Source organism: Pinus tabuliformis, chromosome 7 (assembly GCF_031772625.1).
Source record: "Pinus tabuliformis cultivar Carrire ecotype Pingquan chromosome 7, CPIR1, whole genome shotgun sequence".
Classification (NCBI taxonomy): domain Eukaryota; kingdom Viridiplantae; phylum Streptophyta; class Pinopsida; order Pinales; family Pinaceae; genus Pinus; species Pinus tabuliformis.
In genome coordinates, this window is record NC_142293.1 from 1,022,072,529 (window position 1) to 1,022,096,564 (window position 24,036).

The window sequence follows — 24,036 nt, forward strand, 5'->3', positions numbered from 1 at the left end:
GCTAAGAGCCCTATGATCGGTTGAACCCTTATTATATTCGTAATTACGTATAATAAAGTCACTAGAGAGATAAGACAAAAAAGTGACTACACCTGATGTCAAGATGACTACATGAGTTTCACCAATGAAAGGTGAAGGATGAGAAACTACCCAGTTTGTCGGTCCCCGATTATCAGTTCTCGTTGACCACGACCTATAGGGACCAGGCTATCCATGAATCAGAGATTGTAGACAGAGAATAAACAACCATCCATAAACCATTGGAACTCAATCCACACCCTTCATCCTATGAACTTAACTTCTCTTCTTTCTCTTAGACAAGGCTCGGTTAATGGTGAGCTCCAGTATTGTAGCAATAATGCTACAACTCCTGGGGCTTCCTGTCTCTTAATTTTATCAACCCGGTAGTTCGTACAAACTTGGAAGCGGCGGTGCTATATGCACAAGTACTAGCTCTTGTCACAGCTGTCACTTGGTCAGCTGGCACAAGTCCGCTAGGGCTCAAGCCAACTTCTATAGGCTCTCAGAAGAAGCTTGCTAATTGATGGACGAAAGCTAATCTCAAAGGAAAGCTACTTTAATTGACAAAAATGAACCGAAAGCAAATCAAAGCATGTAAACCTAGGAAACCCTAATTTAACTAGTCTGACCTCTACAATGCAAGGGATGTAAATGCAACTTCTACCAATGTTGTCATTACCTCTAATAAGTAAGAATGCATGGATCTAAACTACTTGCATCATGAAATTTATGTTTTTGTATTTTTCCTTTAAGTGTGTGGAATGATGGTGATCTTGTGCTAACTAGGGTTTGGTTGTGCAGATGGGATGGAGAAGGAAGGAAAGCGTGGGATAGGTTGGGGAGGCTAGGAGAGGTTCCTAGGGATCCTTAGCATCCATCCACAGAGGTTCCTCACATTCAGATGCTCAGCAACCGAGAGAGTGGCCTTCTACAGGATGGCTGTGGAGGATCCTACAGGATACTCTATTTTCTACAGGATAGTCCTGTAGGTCTTCTACAGGATGTTTACGAATTGGGTTTTTGAGGATGGATGGTTGATGGAAGATGCATGGATGGTTATGGAGGTAGGGTGGGGGTTTGAAGTGACCTAGGAACTGATGGATGGAGTGATGAGATGATAGGTGGAAGGCTGACTTGGATTGAAGGTAGTTGAGACAACAATGGGGAAGAAGGTAAGGTTACTTGGCAAAAGAGAAGATGGGAGATGAGGGAACAGACTTGGTGATGGAGTAGCTGATCTGAACGAGGCTCAAATGAACGAGGAGGTGATGAAGGTGATAGAGATGCCCTGCACGATGCTTATTCAAACAAATCAATGACTTCTTGCAAACAAACCAAGCCCTAGCTAACTCAATCCAACTGTTAATGAATGAGTAAACAGCAGCCTTGTTTGAAAAGAGAACCATATACATCACATGAGAAAGAACATGCCGAAAGATCTAAATGCATACAAACTCCTACCAATCTATTATAAACATGAGAAGCTACTTGAACCATCAAAAGAAACCTAAGTAACAAAGCACGAATTAAATCTAAAGAGCAGATTTTATTATGAGAATGCAGCAAAGACACATAAATATAAACAAGGGAGGTATTGGGCGCTTGAGATGGGCCCAACCCCAAGAGCTACAACCTCCCAAGAGCGATTTAGAGCTGGTGCAAAGCTGGATTCATCTTTATTAACCAAGAATGAAAAGTTACATCAAAACTGTCCACAAGGAGAGCTTGAGAAAGAGCTGAAAGCAAAACTAATCCATGGCCTACAAATCGAATTACAAGCTAGCTAACTAATGTCTAAAACAAAATGACTAACTAGCTACAAAAATGACTACCAACTAGCTACCAAAAATGACCAACCACTAGCTAACAAAATGTCTACCAACTAGCTAACCAAAATGAGGCCCCAAGCCTTCTTATTTATACAATTTGAGGACCCAACAATCCTCCTAAAAGTTAGGGACTTGGCTGCCCAAGACTTGGAGTTAACAGCAGTCCAACTTGACTTGCTTGGCTGCCCTTGAGCTCATTGATTTGGTGGCCTTTGAACTCCGAGCTGATGGTGGAGAATTCGAGGTAAGGGTCCATAAATGAGGGGGACACCTTCCTACAAATCCTCTAGCTTGTTCTCCCACGAATTTGGCTGCCAAGTGCTCATTAAGACCTTCAATTTTGTCTCCAAGTTGACCAACAAGGCTACACAAAGCACCCATTAGACTTGTTGGCATAATGACTAACCAAATTCACTCTATTAACATAAAAATAATCAAAAACATGCAATAAACAAATGAGAATGGTGGACTAAGCCAAATTAGGAGGTTGAATGAGCCCAAATAATTGTACATTTTTGGGGCTCATCATCACCCCCCTACTGAAAGTGTTGCTCATCCTCTGAGCAACCAAATCTCTCCCCTTGTCTTTGATGGCCCTGGTGACGTCCTTGGCTAGCATCTCGGTTGATTTCTCCTTTGGCTTCCCTCTTTCCAAACTTCCTGTAGAAACTGTTCTGTCTTCCTGTAGAAACATACTCTGTCTTCCTGTAGAAACAGACCTGTAGCTGAGTTTTGGCTTGCTTGGCTGAGGGTGCCTTCTCCTCGACCTGTGCTGTGGTTGCCTTGGGTGTGTCCCCACTTGTTTTGACATTTTTAATCTTCTCTGCGCTCTTCTGCAATCTTTTTTTGAGGTGTTTGTGCCATTGTTCCTCCCACAATTCTAGGCTTAGCAATTTGGCCCATTTCTCCTTTTCCTCTCTGTTTCTTCCTTTTTCTTCTTGCTTTTCCTCTTGCTTTCCTTGTGATGGTTTCACTGTGATGGTTTACCCTAGGTTTCCTTTCCCTTAGCTTTCTGACCCTTAGTTTTCTTTTCTGCCTCAATATCTTGCTTCCTCACGCTCTGTTTTGGCTTGTGCACTGATCAGAATGGGAATTCTATATATGGTTTCCTCCCCAGGATGTGGAGGACAGTATCCCTCAAGTGTTTTTTCTCTTTGCAAACCATTCAACCAGTACTGTCATGTTTTTTAGTCTATTGAGTCTTGCCATAGAAAAGATAATGGGCTTTTTATGGTCATTCAAAATACACATGTGTTCAGCTGTTTGTTCGGAATTGAACAAGAGTTTTTCAATTGAACCATGTAAAGCAATAAGACGATGCTGCTTCCCTGTATACGGGAAATAACTCTGCGTGTCTGCTCCAGGAGAAACAATGTTGAACTTGGGATCAAAAACATCAATTCCATGAACCACACGATAAAGACCAACAAGGGTGAAAGCAGTTCCTGTCATACTGGCCAACAGTATCCTTGCTCCCAACAATCTCTTGATATGTGCTAGTGATAATAAAATCTGTATGATTCATTGCAATTAGATCTGCAGTAAACTGGCAAGAGAAATGGTATTTTTCTTCATATTTTTCAGTATATGTCTGAATCTAAATATTTGGTCTTCTCCAAAGCATGGGCTATGTTGTACTGAAGACAATTCCAAGCAGCAATAAGAAAACGGCTTTTGAATTCATAGACAGACTTGCATTCACATTTTTCCTACCCCCTCAACACATCGAATTCACCACCTTTTGAATTATTTGCATGGGAAAGTTCTGTTCAAGCCTACCTCCCTCAGAATTTCCACCCTCGATGTGAACAATCCAAGCTTCATTGTATGCTGGGTCTCCTGTAGCGCAGCTTCCTGTAGAAACGCGCTCCTGTGATTTTTCTTCTTGGTTCTTATGACAGAGTTTCATCACTGTGTAGACCTCTCCTTTGACCAATTCTCGGGTCATAATACTGCTGCTACCCCAGAACTCGACTGATCAACAAGAATTAAGCTCTCACAGACATAGTGCAGAGCTGATTTTTACACCAACCATGTAACCTATTGCAAAACAGAGATTGGACATGTGCATAGGTGGGTTAAAAAATGTGGCCGAGAAAGCTTGGTGGAGGATGACAAGTTAATAGATTGTGCAGACTTCAGTGGAGGACGTGGAAAGTGCAGATGGACAGTAGTTCACGAGTTTCAGCCAAGCCGTCTTTAGTTTCTCCGTGATTTGTGATGAGGTGGCAAAACACATGCACGCTGGCCTTTTCGAACAGAAGATGAACTGCATGTCTTCTATTTGTTAATCAATTGCACTAGAGTTAAACTTCTGATCACTGTTTTTTTTCTTTTACAATCTTTTAATTTTTACGTGAGTCCATTGTCCACGTGCACTGCGTGGCTGCCGGCGGAGTGCTAGGGAAGAAAATCGGTTGAGCCTCGCCAATCCGTGGCTTAATCTCACCATTTCATTCATTCATGCAGTTTCCAAATTAATTTTATGCAATAGAAGAATGGGTTTGTCACATACCTCGAAGTTGAATGGCTGCCGTGAGCTGCTGTGGGCTGTCATTGCTGCATGCATTTGATTTTATGGTTGCATGTGGCTGGGCTGCTAATCTTTGATTGTGTTTTTCATGTGCAGGTGTCCTCTTGCCGGATCCAAGCTCCAGACGATTGTTTCCACGTTCAAGTCTGCACATTCAAGCTGCTGTTGCTGCATCTTCCCCGAACCAGAATTTGTTTTCGACATTTCTCCCAAACGCCAAAGCGGATTGAGCTGAAACTTGGTGGGCATGTTCCTACCATCATGATGCATCTCCCATAGCAAATTTGTGATCAATGGATGCACGGATTTCGAGAAAATTGGAAAATGGGTGAAGATTTCAGAGCTCGATTTCTCGGAAACCGTGCATCGGAATTGGCTGAAATTGCTTGGGTAGGCTACCATCATCCATGTGCATCTCCCCATGAAACAGGTTTTGAAACGGATGCACGGTTATGGAGAAAATGCAAAAATGGCTGATGGTGATGGAGGCTGATTCCTTGGAAACCGTGCACCGGAATTGCATGAAACTTCTCAGGCATGTTTTCATCGACCTTGTACAATCCCCCATAAAATGGTTTATCAAATGGATGCATGGTTCTCAAGTTATGGCAAAAACAAATTTGGCTCTAGGTATTTTTGCTTCAAGGCTTTTTGCATGTGCTTGCATGGGATGACAAAATGGATTTTATTTGTGATGCAGGTATGGAGATGATGGAGGATGAGTTGGAAGATGGTAGGAGGACTTTTGAACCTTTGAGGAAGCTACCATGCTTGCAAAACCACTTTTTGAAATGCATGCCTAGTTTCCCACAATTTCTACAGGAAGATCCTGTAGAAGCACAATGAGAGGCACAAGGAGGTGGAAAAAATGATGGATGAAGGCAAGGGATGGACACACAAGTGCTTGTAGGCATAATCAACAGATTCCCACCATTAGATTCACTTTTGAGATTGAATTTGGCTCGTCCAAAGGTTCTACAGGATGTTTCCTGTAGAAATACAAAGCATCCTGTAGAAAACACAGTTTTGAGGAAAGAAGCATAATGACATGAAAAGAATGATGGAAAAGGGGTGAGGAGTGGGAACATAGATGAATGTAGGCCTCATGGACATATTTCAAGCCTTCAGGTCCTCTTTGGAGATCAATTTGGCTTTTTTGTAAGCTTCCTGTAGAAGATACGAAACTTCCTGTAGAAGGCACAAAAACTCCTTTGTCTTTGTTTTGAGTGATCCACCTGACCTACAATGTCCTTCTTGCAACCTGCAATGTCATTGCTGCAACATGAAATGGAGATTAGCTTTATTTCTTTTTTCTTTTTCTCTTTTTTTGAAAAACAACTAGGGCGCCTCATGGAGGTTTTCACCCTAATTGCTTGCCTTGGGCGCCTCCAAGGGAGGTTTTCACCCAAAGATCTTTTTCTCTTTTATTTTCTTTTCTTTCCAACCCATTGACCACCTCATGGAGGTTTTCAATCAATGAGCCAATCTAAGGCGCCTCCGAGGGGGTTTTCACCTTAGATTTTTATTTTTCTCTTATTTTCATTTTTTCATTTCTTTTTCTTTTTTTCTCTTTTTTTGTTTTTTTGTTTTTTTTTGTTTTACCCTACCCTACTTGAAAAACAAAATCATTTTCAAGTATAAGAATACTTCCAATGGAGCCATGTGCACATCGAGATTAGAGAAAAAATGATGTAAAGGCTCGGAATGCATGCTTTGACAACTATCCAACTTTCAGAGACAAAATGATCTGACTTTGAAAGTACAAAACATAGCTGAGGAGGAGAGTACTGCTGCAACTTAGTGACCTTCTGAAACCATATCTCAATATAGCTTTGATATCCTTGGTCATCTTGCTGATTTGGATCATTCTTCATGTCACTTTCTATCATGACTTTCTCATCTTCCTCTTTTTGCTGATCTTTCTCTTGAGTACATGGAGGATTTAATGGTAACCATGAGGGATCTTTCTTTATCTCTACTTCTGATGTCTTATCTTTATGAAGTGCAGCCCATGGTTCTTTGATCTCCTCTTTTGAATCTTCTTTTGCTGGATGTGATCCTTCAATGCTTTCAAGATGATCTCTTTTTTGCAATGCTTTTCCTGAGCTTTGGTGAACATCATTGAGCTCAAGAGGAGTCATTTGCACATGTTGTGCCTCAGCTTTGCAATTGGGTTGAGCTACTCCATTGCATGGCTTTGGAAATGGTGGTATGGGTAGCCGAGTGGAGGTGTGAAATTGAGATGGAGATGGATGGCATTGTGGTTGGGTAGGCATTTGGGGTTGCCTTGGTGGAGGAGGAGGCGATGGTTGTGGATGAGCAGGTGGTGGAGGAAAATGAGTGGGATGAGAGTTGTACTGGGGCCTCCACTCCTGATAAGGTGCATTCCACTAAGGCTGTGGCTGAGTATAAGAGTGAAATGAATGAGCAACTGGTTGGGCATAATATGGATCTGTGAAGGAACAAGGAGGATATGACCAAGGAGGAGGTGTGAACCAGGAATGATGAGCAGGGGGATCCCAAGAAGGCATGAAAGTGGCTTGATAAGGGTCATAATAGGTCTCGGGTATCCCTTGCAGCTCCTGCTGGTAAGATCTGGGTCCAGGTGGCCTCCTTTGGTTCATATAATAGAGTGATTCAGTGGCTCCCTTGGCTCTTTGATATGTAGCTTTGATTCTGGGCAAGGAAGGGCACTGATCTGTAGGATGGTATTCTTCACAGATGAAACACACTTCTAGGGAGTGCATTGGACATTCGTTCCTAGGATGCTTTTTAAGGCACCTAGGACAAAAAATGAGCAAAGCCCTCTTGGCTTCTTCTTGCTTCTTTTGGATCCGCAAGGTATCCAGTTGCATGGCAAGAAACTGCCTCATATCACTTTTGAAATCTTTGATCTGATTTTCAAATTCATCTTTGGACAAGATGTTGCTCCCAACATCTCTACTTGTAGCCATTTGCTTCAGAGGAATGTTTCTTCTTCTTCTCCCCTAGAGGTTCTTCAGATATGTCTTGATGTCCACCCAGGGGTTCTTTCATCACAGCCATCGAAGAAGAACGTTGGCTGTGTGAAGCAGTGGGGGTGTTGTGCAATCATTTTTCTAACTTATCTCTACTCCTACAAAACATGAAATAGATTGAACTGCAACTAACTATCTTGCGAAATTGAAATGAAAGCAGGAAAGGACTAATCTATTTTGCTCAAATGAAATTGCAAGAATGAAATGCTAGGCTACGCTTGCGAAATTGAAACACTAATCTATGCTTGCAGAATTGAAATGCGGAATTGAAAGGCTATTCTAGGAAAGCAGGAAATGCTAATCTATGGAAGCAAGAAATACGAATCTATGAAGGCAGGAAATGCTAATCTAGGAAAGCAAGAAAGGCTAATCTACTTTTGCATAAATGAAATTGCATAATGGAAATGAAATAAACTACTTAGAAGAAGGTTGTAGTGGAAAATAGAAGAATAGCAACAATCACCAATACTCTGCCACTTCCCCGGCAATGGCGCCAAAAAGATGGTGAGCTCCAGTATTGTAGCAATAATGCTACAACTCCTGGGGCTTCCTGTCTCTTAATTTTATCAACCCGGTAGTTCGTACAAACTTGGAAGCAGCGGTGCTATATGCACAAGTACTAGCTCTTGTCGCAACTGTCACTTGGTCAGCTGGCACAAGTCCGCTAGGGCTCAAGCCAACTTCTATAGGCTCTCAGAAGAAGCTTGCTAATTGATGGACGAAAGCTAATCTCAAAGGAAAGCTACTTTAATTGACAAAAATGAACCGAAAGCAAATCAAAGCATGTAAACCTAGGAAACCCTAATTTAACTAGTCTGACCTCTACAATGCAAGGGATGTAAATGCAACTTCTACCAATGCTGTCATTACCTCTAATAAGTAAGAATGCATGGATCTAAACTACTTGCATCATGAAAGTTATGTTTTTGTATTTTTCCTTTAAGTGTGTGGAATGATGGTGATCTTGTGCTAACTAGGGTTTGGTTGTGCAGATGGGATGGAGAAGGAAGGAAAGCATGGGATAGGTTGGGGAGGCTAGGAGAGGTTCCTAGGGATCCTTAGCATCCATCCACAGAGGTTCCTCACATTCAGATGCTCAGCAACCGAGAGAGTGGCCTTCTACAGGATGGCTGTGGAGGATCCTACAGGATACTCTGTTTTCTACAGGATAGTCCTGTAGGTCTTCTACAGGATGTTTACGAATTGGGTTTTTGAGGATGGATGGTTGATGGAAGATGCATGGATGGTTATGGAGGTAGGGTGGGGGTCTGAAGTGACCTAGGAACTGATGGATGGAGTGATGAGATGATAGGTGGAAGGCTGACTTGGCTTGAAGGTAGTTGAGACAACAATGGGGAAGAAGGTAAGGTTACTTGGCAAAAGAGAAGATGGGAGATGAGGGAACAGACTTGGTGATGGAGTAGCTGATCTGAACGAGGCTCAAATGAATGAGGAGGTGATGAAGGTGATAGAGATGCCCTGCACGATGCGTATTCAAACAAATCAATGACTTCTTGCAAACAAACCAAGTCCTAGCTAACTCAATCCAACTGTTAATGAATGAGTAAACAACAGCCTTGTTTGAAAAGAGAACCATATACATCACATGAGAAAGAACATGCTGAAAGATCTAAATGCATACAAACTCCTACCAATCTATTATAAACATGAGAAGCTACTTGAACCATCAAAAGAAACCTAAGTAACAAAGCAAGAATTAAATCTAAAGAGCAGATTTTATTATGAGAATGCAGCAAAGACACATAAATATAAACAAGGGAGGTATTGGGTGCTTGAGATGGGCCCAACCCCAAGAGCTACAACCTCCCAAGAGCGATTTAGAGCTGGTGCAAAGCTGGATTCATCTTTATTAACCAAGAATGAAAAGTTACATCAAAACTGTCCATAAGGAGAGCTTGAGAAAGAGCTGAAAGCAAAACTAATCCATGGCCTACAAATCGAATTACAAGCTAGCTAACTAATGTCTAAAACAAAATGACTAACTAGCTACAAAGATGACTACCAACTAGCTACCAAAAATGACCAACCACTAGCTAACAAAATGTCTACCAACTAGCTAACCAAAATGAGGCCCCAAGCCTTCTTATTTATACAATTTGAGGACCCAACAATCCTCCTAAAAGTTAGGGACTTGGCTGCACAAGACTTGGAGTTAACAGCAGTCCAACTTGACTTGCTTGGCTGCCCTTGAGCTCATTGATTTGGTGGCCTTTGAACTCCGAGCTGATGGTGGAGAATTCGAGGTAAGGGTCCATAAATGAGGGGGACACCTTCCTACAAATCCTCTAGCTTGTTCTCCCACGAATTTGGCTGCCAAGTGCACATTAAGACCTTCAATTTTGTCTCCAAGTTGACCAACAAGGCTACACAAAGCACCCATTAGACTTGTTGGCATAATGACTAACCAAATTCACTCTATTAACATAAAAATAATCAAAAACATGCAATAAACAAATGAGAATGGTGGACTAAGCCAAATTAGGAGGTTGAATGAGCCCAAATAATTGTACATTTTTGGGGCTCATCAGTTAATAACCCTTGGAACACACAACATTGAATAACATCATTGGTGAACAGAACAAACACATTGAATAACATCATTGGTGAGGAAATAGACAAAGACCTAGAACCCCACCACCTGATCCTAGAGAAATGGAACCTCGAACTAGGGTTGTTCACCTAGACCACCGAGACCTAGATCACTTTACTTAGACCCACCCTTATGACTATTTACAACCTAGAGAAAACGAACCTATACCTAGGGAACTTGCTGAGGCGGAAGGGTTCACTTGCTGAGGGAGACGCGGGAAACTGTAACCTCGACCTACCTTATAACTTTGAGACCTTTTGAACTGTTCCTAGACCCAAACTCTACCTAGAGGATTGAACCTATCGTTGGTCACCCTTTTGGCGATGATCTACGGGGCATGTTCGGCTGTCTTATCGTTTGGCGATGACCGTTTGGGAATGATTGTGAATCGTCTATGAACCAAATGGCAGTGCCTCATTCGTTGCCGTACCTTCTTTCTTCCCGTCCCGTGTTTGGTGGGTATTTCCTAAATCCAAGCAGTTCCAACGATCCAAGACTGGGTGGGCAGAAAATTGATTGCTGCTACTTTCTCAACTGGAAGAATTACCTTTATTCAGTTGCATAGGAGAACCACCTGGGATCTTGCATGAAAACTATTAACTACTGCCCAACTTATGATGAGATCTTACGCGCTCGCTATAACTTTTTATTGACCTGCCTACATTAATCAATACTTTCTGTTCGATCTACAGTAGCTACCAACCTTACAACCTTTTGTGTTAACCATCCTTTCAATATAGGCTCACTGACTCCATTCTTTTCAAAAAGAGCGAGCGAAAGCCCTAAGGAGTACTAGCCATATGGACTTCCATAAGGTCTTAAGCCGTCCTACTTACTAGCGCAATATAGACACTAGCCTGTAGTCCACATACATGCACTAATCAATTATTTGAGTTATCAATGGCCTCAGGTTCAGTCCAGGCACAAAGTGTTGTGGTTGGACAATATTACAACAACTTCATCTAATTCGATGTTGTTGATCAATTGAAGGGAGTGAACCCCTGCACCGGAACCCTGTAGAACGAGAAATAGGGGAGCGGTTAGCTTCCGCGCTAACCCCTTCAGCTTTCACTAAATAGGGGATGGGGGGGACCCCAAAAAAGGGCTTATGCAGGTCTTTTCAAATACTATACTGGCATATATCAGTTTCACTTGTATTGTCATTAGTTATATGCAATCAGAATACTCAAATGAAATGTCATGACACAACCCTTTATCCTTGGGAATGATCCTCAGCCCTCGATCCTCATCCTCATCCTTGGGAACCTACAGCCTTGGGACTATCCTTGGAAACCTAATTTCTAAGACGTGAAAAGCCATAATCCCGAATGTGGGCGAGGTGGGTCACCGTGGTCCATCCATTCAATTCTGTTAAAGCCATTTCATATAGACGTTCAGTTCAGTACATACTATATATGTGAAAAGCCATTCCCCATCCTGTTTATCCCATAGCTTACATCCTCCGGGCCAATATTACGGCACCATTCTGGAGCGCGTGCAACAAAGCGAGATACGACGATGAGACCCCTAATAGCAGACGTGGTTTCCTTTCGTAAAGACGGGTACCTCAGCACTCCAATTCACTCCTCGCTTGTGTCAAACTGGAGTTGATGGCCACTCCGCGGGTCCCGCGAGCCAAGAGAGGGTCTCCAAATACAATATTCACCCTTCAATGTCGTTTCAATCAGGCATGGTGGTCGAGCATGCATGAATGCTTCCGGGCATCATGATGCTTCCACATTGGGGCGTCGCATCCTTCTCGCAAAGCCTGTCAGACAGAAGATATCAAACCCCACCTTCATTAGTTCAATCAATCATAATCATAGGAATTCTTCTTCCAATTCGTTCCATTCATTAGTCATATTCTCTCCCTGATAGCGAAATTCCTACATCGTCTTACATATCGTAACAAGCGATTGGTAAAACACACAAAGGCAGGAACCCATACCTACCCATCGTTCCCCCGCCACCCACCACCTTTGATAATATTATAGTGTTTTACTAACTAGTCGGTCATAGGAATTCTTGCAGAATCACTATGGGAGGGGCCTAACGGACCTTGAAGGTCGGTCAAGCCCATCGCTTCACCCCAGCATGAGAGGCTCGGCTATGAGGGAAGTTGCCGGCTAACGAGGGGATCCATCGAGCCGGTGCTGTAGACATTAGACGTAGGGGCAAGGATTTCGATCAGTCAAGGTCCCGTTAGGGGCTTGCGCTTCCTAGTGCAAGGGGAAATCCTTTTGTGATCAGTCAGGGCTTTCACGAAATCCTGTCCCGGAGCGTTGTAGCTCCTCCGAGGAGCGAAAGCGTACCCTCAAGGGCGGCTAAATTGTTTATTTCCCTCAAGGTTCCGCAGCACGAACATTCTGTTTCTTGATCGAAAATGGAAATGACATCAATTCATCGAAATGATATCAGATCCACTCGTACCCTCGCATCCCTTCCCTACCTTCTATTACTCAATTCATCCTGCCCGATGTCCCCCTCAAGTGCCCGTTCGAATGGTGACTCCCCCTGCCGTGGCGATACGAATACTCTTCCTTGTTAAATCCTCAGCGGTTCTTCAAGGGACGGAGTCACTCACTATTCATATGGTGAGGGTTTTCTCCCGGGGGCAGCTTCAGATGAAGAGGGCATGGGTTTTCAATGATTCACTTATAGGGAGATGGGATCCTCGTCAGGTGAGGTTCGTTTCATGATGCTACCCTTTTCCCTTCATAGGTTACTTTTCGGTAGACAACGTGATGGCCGCTGGGATGGAGTGTAATGTGAGTGGGATACGGGCCGACTTCCCATATTGGGCCGAAGGTGGTTCCCGCACCCCACCAGGTGTGTCTAACGCACCCAACCATTTTCTCCGGAACGCACTCTACGTCAGAGTTGACGCGATGGCCCTTACCGCGGTGGCGGGACTATGTGCTTGCTCCTCCCGCCCCGGAAGCATGGGCTTGTGGAAGAATCCTGCCCCCTTTTGGTGTCCGCTGGGTACTCCAGGCTAGACCAAAAATTAGGAATGGAAGTGAAAGAGACGCTATTTCCACCCGCAGGTGACTGAATAACACGCGCCAGGGAGGCGTCTTTCACACTTACGAAATATTCCATGAATCGATCAATCAGATTCGTGCACCCCGTCTCCCCTCTTTCCAGATGGATGAAACACCTTGCCCCGGAGGGACAAGCGGCTTCGCACCTTTATATATGTCATTTCGACCAGTGATTCCAGTCATTCTTTATATACGTAATTACGTCATTCATTTTCAACTTCGAGACCAGAGAGAGTGACATTCATTATATATGTCATTATGCATTCATTCGTTGCTCAATATTCCAAAACCTCCACCTCCTCTCCTCTCCCTAATGGTCAAGCCCCCTAAAGGGACGGAGTCACTCACTATTCATATGGTGAGGGTCCTCTCCTCTCCCTCTCCCTTATGGTCGAGTACCTAAAGGTCCTATGGTCGAGCCCCCTAAAGGGTCCTTAATAGTCGAGCCTACTTACGCATCCTCTCCCTTGGGGTCGAGTACCTAAAGGTCCTTATCAGTCGAGCCCCCTAAAGGGTCCTCATGGGGCAAGAATAGCACCTAAAGGTCCTATGGTCGAGCACCTCTCCTCTACTCTCCTCTCCTTATCAGTCGAGCCCCCTAAAGGGACGGAGTCACTCACTATTCATATGGTGAGGGTCTTCTCCTCTCCCTCTCCCTTATGGTCGAGTACCTAAAGGTCCTATGGTCGAGCCCCCTAAAGGGTCCTTAACAGTCGAGCCTGCTTACACATCCTTAACAGTCAAGCCTGCTTACACATCCTCTCGATGGCAGCCCTCTCCTCTCCTCTCCCTAATGGTCGAGCCCCCTAAAGGGTCCTCTCCTTAACAGTTGAGCCTGCTTACGCATCCTCTCCCTTGGGGTCGAGTACCTAAAGGTCCTTATCAGTCGAGCCCCCTAAAGGAACGGAGTCACTCACTATTCATATGGTGAGGGTCCTCTCCTCTCCCTCTCCCTTATGGTCGAGTACCTAAAGGTCCTATGGTCGAGCCCCCTAAAGGGTCCTCTCCCTATGGTCAAGCGCCTCTGGTCCTTAAGAGTTGAGCCTGCTTACGCATCCTTAACAGTTGAGCACCTAAAGGTGATGGCGGCCTTAACAGTCGAGCCTGCTTACGCATCCTTATGGTTGAGTACCTAAAGGTCCTATGGTCGAGCACCTAAAGGTCCTCTCCTTAACAGTCGAGCCTGCTTACGCATCCTCTCGATGGCGGCCCTCTCCTCTCCTCTCCCTAATGGTCGAGCCCCCTAAAGGGTCCTCTCCTTAATAGTCGAGCCTGCTTACGCATCCTCTCCCTTGGGGTCAATTACCTAAAGGTCCTTATCAGTCGAGCCCCCTAAAGGGATGAAGTCACTCACTATTCATATGGTGAGGGTCCTCTCCTATCCCTCTCCCTTATGGTCGAGTACCTAAAGGTCCTATGGTCGAGCCCCCTAAAGGGTCCTCTCCCTATGGTCGAGCGCCTCCGGTCCTTAACAGTCGAGCCTGCTTACGCATCCTTATGGTCGAGTACCTAAAAGTCCTATGGTCGGGCACCTAAAGGTCCTCTCCTTAACAGTCGAGCCTGCTTACGCATCCTTATGGTCGAGCACCTAAAGGTGATGGCGGCCTTAACAGTCGAGCCTGCTTATGCATCCTTATCAGTCGAGCCCCTACTGGACCTTGCACTCGGAAGCGCAAGACCCTCCGGACCTTACCGAAGTACTTATCGATTCCTTACAGGGCTTTGGTCAAGCAACTAAAGGGGGGGCCACCATTGGAAGAAATATGAGGGGATAACCAACCCTCCCTTCTAGCTCTTTGAGGGGAAGAAATCATTTTTGGGAAATAAAGAAAACACCACCTTATTGCAAAGCAATCAATCGAAAAAGCATATATGTAGATGGCCATCCAAACGTCTAACCCGAAGACTTAATCCATCCCACCGTTTCCCCCTCATCTGGCATCCGTTCTCGCCAGGTCTCTGTTCGTTCCCGTCAGGTCTCTATCCGTCCCGACTTTCTATGCTCAAGATGGGGCAGTCTCGACTTGGATATTCAGAAGACCTCATCCGTCTCTCCTTGTATATCCAAAATCTGCCATAAAGAAATCAATCATTCTCCAGAAAATCCCACCCCAAAGATGGGTCTGCCTCTACTTGTCTCTCCCTCATACCTGCTCCCTCATCTGGCCGCTCTTTCCGGCAAGGCAGGTATCTCTCCATCCGTTTTTCACCAACCCCGCCGCATCATCATAGATTATTCCTTGAAGGCAGTTCATTCGTAAGGGTCGCAAGGTCGTTGAAGGCAGGCAAGGTTGATGAAGTTATCAGGGGGAAGGGAGCGAGGCCGCTGAAAGCGGGTCTCCTCGATGAAGTTATCAGGGGGAAGGGAGCGAGGCCACTGAAGGCGAGTCTCCTCGAGGTTCGATGAAGGTAGTCAGTGTAAGGTTGAAGGATCGGTGGAAGGTCTCAAGTTCGATTGAAGGCGGGGATAAAGAGAGATAGATCTCACGCAGGTATATAGAATATATCTAAGCAGCAGGTAGCGATAGATATACGGACAGGTATCAAGAGAAAATAGATAAGGTTGAAGGTTTGTTGCTCTTGTTGAGCAAAGCATAATCCATCATCGGGTGGTGTTGTCTGCCTTCACGGTCTAGCATAACGGGTGGGTTCTCCACAGGTTTTCGCCACGGGTTCTCATCGCACAGGTGGTTGGTTCTTCCCTCTAGCATCAAAGCAAGCAGTTGTGGGTTCTTTCCCAGCCGGGGGTTCAACAACCAGCCGATGGGTTCGACCAGCCTCGGTTCTTGGACCAGCTGGGGTGTATTCTCCCAGCAAGCAGCAAGCGACCGTGTTCATCTAGCAAGCAAGCGAGATAAGCCCGCCAGCTCACCACCATCCAGCAAGCTCACCAGCTCACCAGCACCTGCCTTATACCTATACCCTTCTCATGAATCGCTTACTTGCTACTGCACTATAACTTTTCTTATTGGGACACTGGATTCAACCGGCCAACCTTACCCCTTTACTTTCTTACTCCCTTCTAACCCTAGTTGATCTTTGAGTGCTGCCCCAACACTTGCTTCAGCCAGAAATACGAGGAGAGGAGGTACTGTTATTTACCTTTCGTACCTTGCTCCCCCCAATTCTGGATGGCACGGCACGGAATGGACACTTTCTTTCTTACTTGCCCTAAGGCCCCATATAGGAAATGATTAGCAGTAGTCTGAAGCTCTAGAGTAGAACTACTAGTTGTAGAGTAGTAGCGGTATAGTAGGTCTACTGGACACTACCGTGTTGTGTAACCGCTTGTGTAACGGCACCCACCAACTGTGGGACCGGACTCACCCAAACGGTCCCTCTCCCTTAGTGTCGCTCCAAACACTTCGCCTAAGAAAGGTCTGTCCTGGTTTTTCCCCACTATTGCGACCACTGAACAAACTTGGTTGACGAACATAGTTTATGCGCCGCCAATGTAGCAGCTTGTCGAGCATCTGACAAACTAACACCATCCATTTCAAATGGGATTTGTCCCGTGGACGCACGAGCAATCCAACCCGTAGGATTCCCTTTTCCTTTTCCCATTCTCACTTCTGTAGGTTTACCGGTAATAGGGGGATCCGCGAATACTCTTACCCGTATTTGACCATTTCCTCGAAATTGTCCGCTTGTAGCACGACGTGCTGCTCCAATGGCTCGATATGAGATACGACCGGCTCCACAACTTCTGGTGCCATATCTTCCAAAACCAAGTTGTGTACCGCCCGTTTCGAAACCCCTACGACATATGCCTTTCCGATATTTACGATATTTCATACGTTTCGGATATGGCACGTCCCTTCTTTTTGTTACTATATGAATGAGATCCGCACTTTGACACCTAAGATTCCATAACGAGTAGATACTTTCGCAGAAGCGTGATCAATTTTATGGCGAGATGCATTACAAGATGTTTTTCCATACTCCCTGCATTCGGTTCTAGTTATTTCTGCACCTTTCAATCGACCTGGATGACAAATACGGATCCCCCTCACCCCTTTGGGCATTACTAATGGAATATCCCGAACTATTTTACTAAGAATGGAACGAAATGATCTTGTTCTGTCCCTCAGTTGGAAAGATATGTCCTGAGCAATTGGAGAAGCACTTTGATAGTTTAAGATTTTGACCGACCCGATTAAGGTATTAGTGTTTGTTCTATTGGACAACAAAGATTGCATTTTTCGCACTTCGTTCAAATAATAGTTGTACCCGTATGGAATTCTTCTGTTTTTCAGTATTATCTCTATCATCATCCCTATTCCCCTCATCAATCCTCCTATCCCACCTAGGGATATGAATTTTTCTACCAATCTGATTACCTTCTCCTTACCCGGGAGGTTCCTTAATTTTATCCTTGATTTACCTAGGAGTTGTTCCCTTAGTGGTAGGGCATCACCAATTTTGTTATTGGGCACCCTAAGGTTCTCCCTTGGGAAGAAAAAGGTAGCACCGAAGAAAGAAAAGAGCGGTATGGACCAACAGGTTTTTGTTGTTCTCGCAAAGCGCGCTCGGCAAATGAAAATGAAGTGGGTAAACCTTTTCTTGGCTTCGGCCAAGAACTCGCCCTGCTTGGTCTTGGCGGTAAAGCTTTCTACAAAAAAACCAATGCGGGAGCGTATTCTCTTATCTAAGCTTCCTCCCTATCTATCCGCTCCCCCCGGTTCAGCCGGTGCCACGAAATGATTGAGAACTACGACGTCTATGGGGTCAGAATGAATTTGGTTCTCCATATGAAAGGAGTATTGCATGACCGAGTAATTAGCGGAGGGATGCACAACAGGGATGGTCTGTATAAGTCTATTACTCGTGCTATCTTTCGTCCCGCGGAACTTATTCGGGAGAAGGAACTTGAAGAACTTGGTTTTTCCAGAGGGGTCGTCATTTCCTATCGGGAACGCTATGTCATTTAAAAACCTTTTCTTCGCGGCGTATTTCCCACTCATTGGATGCTTGTGGGCCATCCAACCATTGACCTGGAGTGATTTCGAAATATTACTCCGTCTCGATGGTGATCGGTCATGGTATCCATAGCGTTGTTTTTTTCTCGGCCAGATCCTGACTTCGCTCCGCTCTTCCCCTGCGAGCCCGATCGACTTGACAGTTTCTCCTGCCCCCCTAATGCGGCCTCTCACTTCGTTTCGTTCTTCCTCTATACCGTCGAAAACAAACCCGATCGACCTTACTTTCCCAAATGCCCACCACCGGCCCTTTCCGGGAGAGAGTCAAGGGTACACCTGCGGGGGCTCGCCCCGCTTGGCTGGCTCTACGAAGGCAAAGGCGGACGGCAAGCAAAGCGAAGAGGCCCCTTTCTGTGTCTCGTGAACTAGTGCAGGCTACACAAGTGCTCTCCGAACCGTGCTGGATAGTAACCCATCACACGGCTCTCTGACTTCACTTTCTCTGGGTTCTATACCCAAAGGCCTGTCAAAACCCCATCTCCAAGGTGATCGAGCATCCAGGTCCACGGTGGGGGGGGGCGTGGTAGGCTACGTCGAGTAGGACTTGTCAGATAGCCCCCCTTACTGGCTTGAAATACGTTACTAAAAGCCTGTCTAATACGTTAGTGACTCCTAGCTTTCAATATACCTATGTTACGCCTTTCAATAATATGTTAGTTTGTTGTACTATTAGTCGTCAAGGGGCTCTAAATATACCTATGTGTAGCCTAGCTTTCAATATGCGTAGCCTTACTTAGGGGCGTGACAAGTACATAGGCTCCTTCCCCTCTACCCAGCACTCGCCAAGTGCTTTCCTATTGCTAGGTCCCTTTGGGGTGGGCGGGTGGTATGGCCCTCTGACCCCTTGCTATCACGCAGAGCGCGCTGGGAGGATCTCACCGTTGTTTCCTACACGGCTTGTCCGGCGGATCGAACGCCCTGTGTTAAGATGTCGTTCAGTGTCTCGTATCCAGTAAGATGGGTGATCGGCTCTATCCTTTCCCCTACCCGAGTGAGTAGGTCGAGGGAAGGCCAGCCTGATCGATCAAGACCCTCGGTAGGCATAGAGCCCACAAGGTAGCGGCGCACCTCCCCATTGGCTCCGCTCAAGCGCTAATGGTTAGCTTAGCTACCGGGCGGGTAGCCATCCCCGAAAGACACTTCGATTCGCCATTGGGATTATAGGCCCTCATCTTGAGACCGGGAGCAGGCTTGCCCCTTATATAAGAATCATAGTAGAGGAAAAGGCACCATAACCAAAGTTCCTGAAAGGTCAACCCTTCTAATTTGAACCTGGTAAGGTCCTGGTCTTACCCGAGCTCTGTGAAGGTAAGGTCCTTTCCCTTATGGTCGAGCCTGCTTGCGCATCCTTAAAGGGAAACCCAGTCCAGTAAGGTCTTGATCAACCCGGTCGGTAAAGTCCTGCCCCCTTATCTAACATATATGATCTCAGTTTATATAACTGTGGGAAGAGTTGGCCTTTTCTTTCTTTGAGGGGAAGAAATACGGGCAAACGGTTTGAAAGGTATTATCAGGTCCTGAATGAAAGGTCAATCCAGTCAAGTCCTAATTAACCCTCACCATATGAATAGTGAGTGACCCCTATGAAGAAGTAAGGGCCCTTCTAATTTGAACCCGAAGGGCGAAGTAAACCCAGGGTGGCCTTCCAATGCCTCCTTACTTAACGAAGTCTTCCCGGGGAAAGTATTTTCATGCCCCCAAATTGCTCTGCCTTGATGAAGTATTGCTTTAACGTATTTACTCATATCATTTTGGTAACTAGCATAAAGAGGAAACATAACTCCATAAACGCGTACCTTTCTCATTTCGTTAACTAGAGAGAGAAGAAGGCCAAGGTCCCGGAGGGGCTTGCGCTTCCTAGTGCAAGGAGAAAACAAATAGTAAGTTACATAACTCCATAGAATAGAAACCCTCTCCTCTCCCTCTCCTTAACAGTCGAGCACCTAAAGGTCCTCTCCTTAACAGTCGAGCCTGCTTACGCATCCTCTCGATGGCGGCCCTCTCCTCTCCTTATTAGTCGAGCCCCCTAAAGGGTCCTTAACAGTCGAGCACCTAAAGGTCCCCTCCTTAACAGTCGAGCCTGCTTACGCATCCTTATGGTCGAGTACCTAAAGGTCCTATGGTCGAGCACCTAAAGGTCCTCTCCTTAACAGTCGAGCCTGCTTACGCATCCTTATGGTCGAGCACCTAAAGGTCCTCTCCCTTATGGTCGAGCCTGCTTACGCATCCTGGACAGTCGAGTGTGCTTACGCACCCTCACCATATGAATAGTGAGTGACCCCTATGAAGAAGTAAGGGCCCTTAGAAACCCTGCTATTTTTCACCAGAGTTAGGCGAAGTAAACCCAGGATGGACCGGGGAGGTCCTTAAATAGCCCTTACTATACGAAGTGTTTCTTTCACGTATTTACTTGTATCACTTCGGTAACTAATAGGGGGGGGATAGAATAAGGCCAAGGAGATAAGTACATAACTCCATAGATCTTGCCCCAGGAATGTCTTTTCATAGCCCATACTTGAGAAGTAAATAGTCTATGAATTGACGCCGGCCAAGCCAAGGTCTGGAGGGCTTGCGCTTCTGAGGGCAAGGAAATAAGTACTTCGAGAAGGCCATTTGAAGAAGAAAGGTTCAATTTACTTATTGGGTGGGGGGGCTTATGGTCGAGCCTGCTTACGCATCCTATTTTCAGGTCGGTCAATACTTCGAACAATAAGGCCTTGAAAGGAAGTCTTATTTTCTTCTGGCCCTGCGTCGACCTTATTTAGGTCTTGAAAGGCTTTCATTGGGTTGGTCCTAAAGGTAAACCCTCCCTTTTCAAGTAAGGTCCTCTCCCTCTCCCTATCCTTAACAGTCGAGCACCTAAATGTCCTTATGGTCGAGCACACAAAGGTCCTCTCCTTAACAATCGAGCCTGCTTACGCATCCTTATGGTCGAGCCTGCTTGCGCATCCTGAAAGGCCCTATTTGGTCCTTGCCCAATGCGGACAAGCGGGTCAACCTCCTCTCCCTTATGGTCTTTAGGCCTTACGGATCCTTGCTCTCCTTTTGTCGAGCAAGCAATCAATTCCTTGCACTAGGAAGCGCAAGCCCCTCCGGGTCCTTACCCTCTGCGGACAAGCGGCTTTACTCCTTCTTTTTTGCCTATCTTTCTTCCCCTAAAAGCCTGAGATCAAGACCTTTCCCCCCCTTATCAAGAAGGGCAGGACCTTACCGCCTGAAAGGACCCTTCGCTATGCTCAGATAAGGTATATTTGATATCTTCCCGAACTCTAACTCAGTTAAGTGAACAAATACCGGTTTCCAACGGAGCTTCTTGCACATGCTTCGGTCCTCGCGTTCGTTACCGAATAAGAGTGAGTGCAACGCCTCTGACATACATAAATAATTGGGCTTGTACAATGTGTTCATGCAGGAACTAGACCGGTCGCCCTCTTGATCTGCCGCGTCGTTTCAGTCCTTGTGGTCGATGGGGAAGAGATAGATGAATGAATGTCCTTTTAGGAGAATGATGAATAATACACCTACGGAGATGGAAGCCAAAGGTTTTTCTCGTAGGTGGACGTATCGAACCAGAATGATCTCTGAGATTGACATCTTGATACACCAATTTACCATAATGATAAATAGAGTCGATGGTTACTCCGTGGGAAGAGCCGAGGGCTTCCATTCACCAGCGCAGACTACAAGTGCTCTCTGAACCGTGCTGGATAGTAACCCATCACACGGCTCTCCAACCCAACCTATATTATTTGTGGTGCCGCATTGCATTGGGGGACTCAAGGCGCTTGATCCTTTGCCTGCCCCCATGTGCACTCCTCCCCGCAAGCAAGCAGCGATGCTACTCAATCCGTTCCGCATTATACCCCACCCCCTATAGATAGTAAGTAGCTAGGGGAAGGTATAACCGATAGGGATCATGGGAAAGGAAGCACTTTAGTGTTTCTGTAGGATCTATAGTCTACAGTTACATAATTTGTGCATGCAACTTCAATCAATCAGGCCAGAATGCAACCTTGCTATAGTGAGGTGAGCCGTAATGAAAAAATTCTGTGCTATACTATAGGGCATGCTACGGTCCCTCGAGTCTCTCGACTAAGTGGGCAGCAGCGATAAGAGATAGATGCCCAGCAGTTAGTGACAGAATTTGCCGTAATTCTGGATAACACAAATTCACAAATGAAACTACTGCTTGCTATAGTATAGTGCCGTAACAAATTCTGGAAGCACATTTAGTGGGTGCTAATTTGTTACGGCAACTACGATAGTGATAGAATTTGTCATTCTGCACCTGCCACGGGCTAAGCTAAGTTAGCTTGCGTTGATCGTTTTGCATAATAGGTTGGAGTGATGGTATTCTTTTCCATATCTCGCCTCCTCCCCCCCCCCATGAATTCGCTATAGCCACATTCATTTGTAAGACGGGGGCTCTATTTGTAGAGGGTGGGTTGGGTCGGATAGATGAAGCTGCTTGGCGTCTCCAGTTCGGTCGCCTACTCAATATCGATCGTAGAATTCGAAGTGGTGATATCCTGCCCGCCCTTAAAGAAATGAATGGGGGGTGGGTATAAATGACAGCTTCAACTAGGCGTCTTTCATGAGGTTTTCCCTTTCAATGATGACTTGATCAGGTAGGTAGGTAGGCTAATAAGCGGTAGCTGCTTAGTATCATCAATCTCTTCGTACTGCTTGCTTGATTGATTCAGTGTGCAACCCTTCCCTTACGCAAAGGAAAGGGAGAACCTTGAATGAATAAGAAAGGGTGGTGGGTCGATTTAGGCTCCTTCCCTTCCACTGCATAGCCTTTCCCCGAGGTCCTGAGCGGCAGTAGGTACTACGGGCCCTCTGTCCCACGCATATAACCTCAGGATGTGTGGTTCACCGGTTCCACCGGAAACTCTCATTTGCCGAAGCACAGTGCACTTCAGGTTATCCAATTCTCAAACTTCTCTTCATTCCGTACGTATAAGATAGGGTATGGGATAAACTGATCCGCAAGGTTATACCCCTCGACTATAGGTGGTAAGGTATAATCGATAGGTTTCACCTCAAAGTGCCTAGTCCCAGATCAGGTTTTCTTCTTGATTATTAAGGTGCGAAGCTGCCAGAGGAGAAAAAGGAGGGGCAAGGTCCCGGAGGGGCTTGCGCTTCCTAGTGCAAGGACCCGACAGGGGGCTCGACTGATAAGGAGAGGGATTTATCGCTCTATTTTCCCAAAATAGAGGGCCCTTTCCTTTGCGTAGAGGGAAGGGGAAGGGAGCATTATTTGAATGGATAAATGAAAGACTCCTATCTTCGTTCGAAGGAAGTGCTTAGCCCGGATCGGGATAACCTTACCGGAGTTGCCGACGGTAGGCCCCCCGTCCGAAAGGGTACATGCGCTAGCGATCAGCACATGTACGTACAAGGGAGTTTTTGCCTTCCCCCCCAGAGCCAGGTGCACCCCTCGCGTTCATGATATCTACATTCAACTATGCCCCGGAGACACGGTCGAAGCACGCCCAGTGTGCTCCTTTCGCGACATGCTCTGGTCCCCCACCCAAATGAATGGACCAAAAAGAAATGAAAGGTTATCCCAACCCTGGTTCAAATTAGAAGGGCCCTTACTTCTTCATAGGGGTCACTCACTATTCATATGGTGAGGGTGCGTAAGCACACTCGACTGTCCAGGATGCGTAAGCAGGCTCGACCATAAGGGAGAGGACCCTTTAGGGGGTTCGACTGATAAGGACCTTTAGGTACTCGACCCCAAGGGAGACGATGCGTAAGTAGGCTCGACTGTTAAGGAGAGGACCCTTTAGGGGGCTCGACTGCTAAGGAGAGGAGAGGAGAGGGTTTACCAGGACCTTACCTGAGCTAGATAAGGAAGGGATAACCTTATCTAGCTCTTTGAGGGGAAGAAATATGAGTCATCCCTTAGAGCTCAGGTAAGTGCTTCCATCGGGTCTTCTGGCGGGCGAATAAGTCGTGTCTGTCCTGCCGCATCTGCAACGTCCCCCTATCTA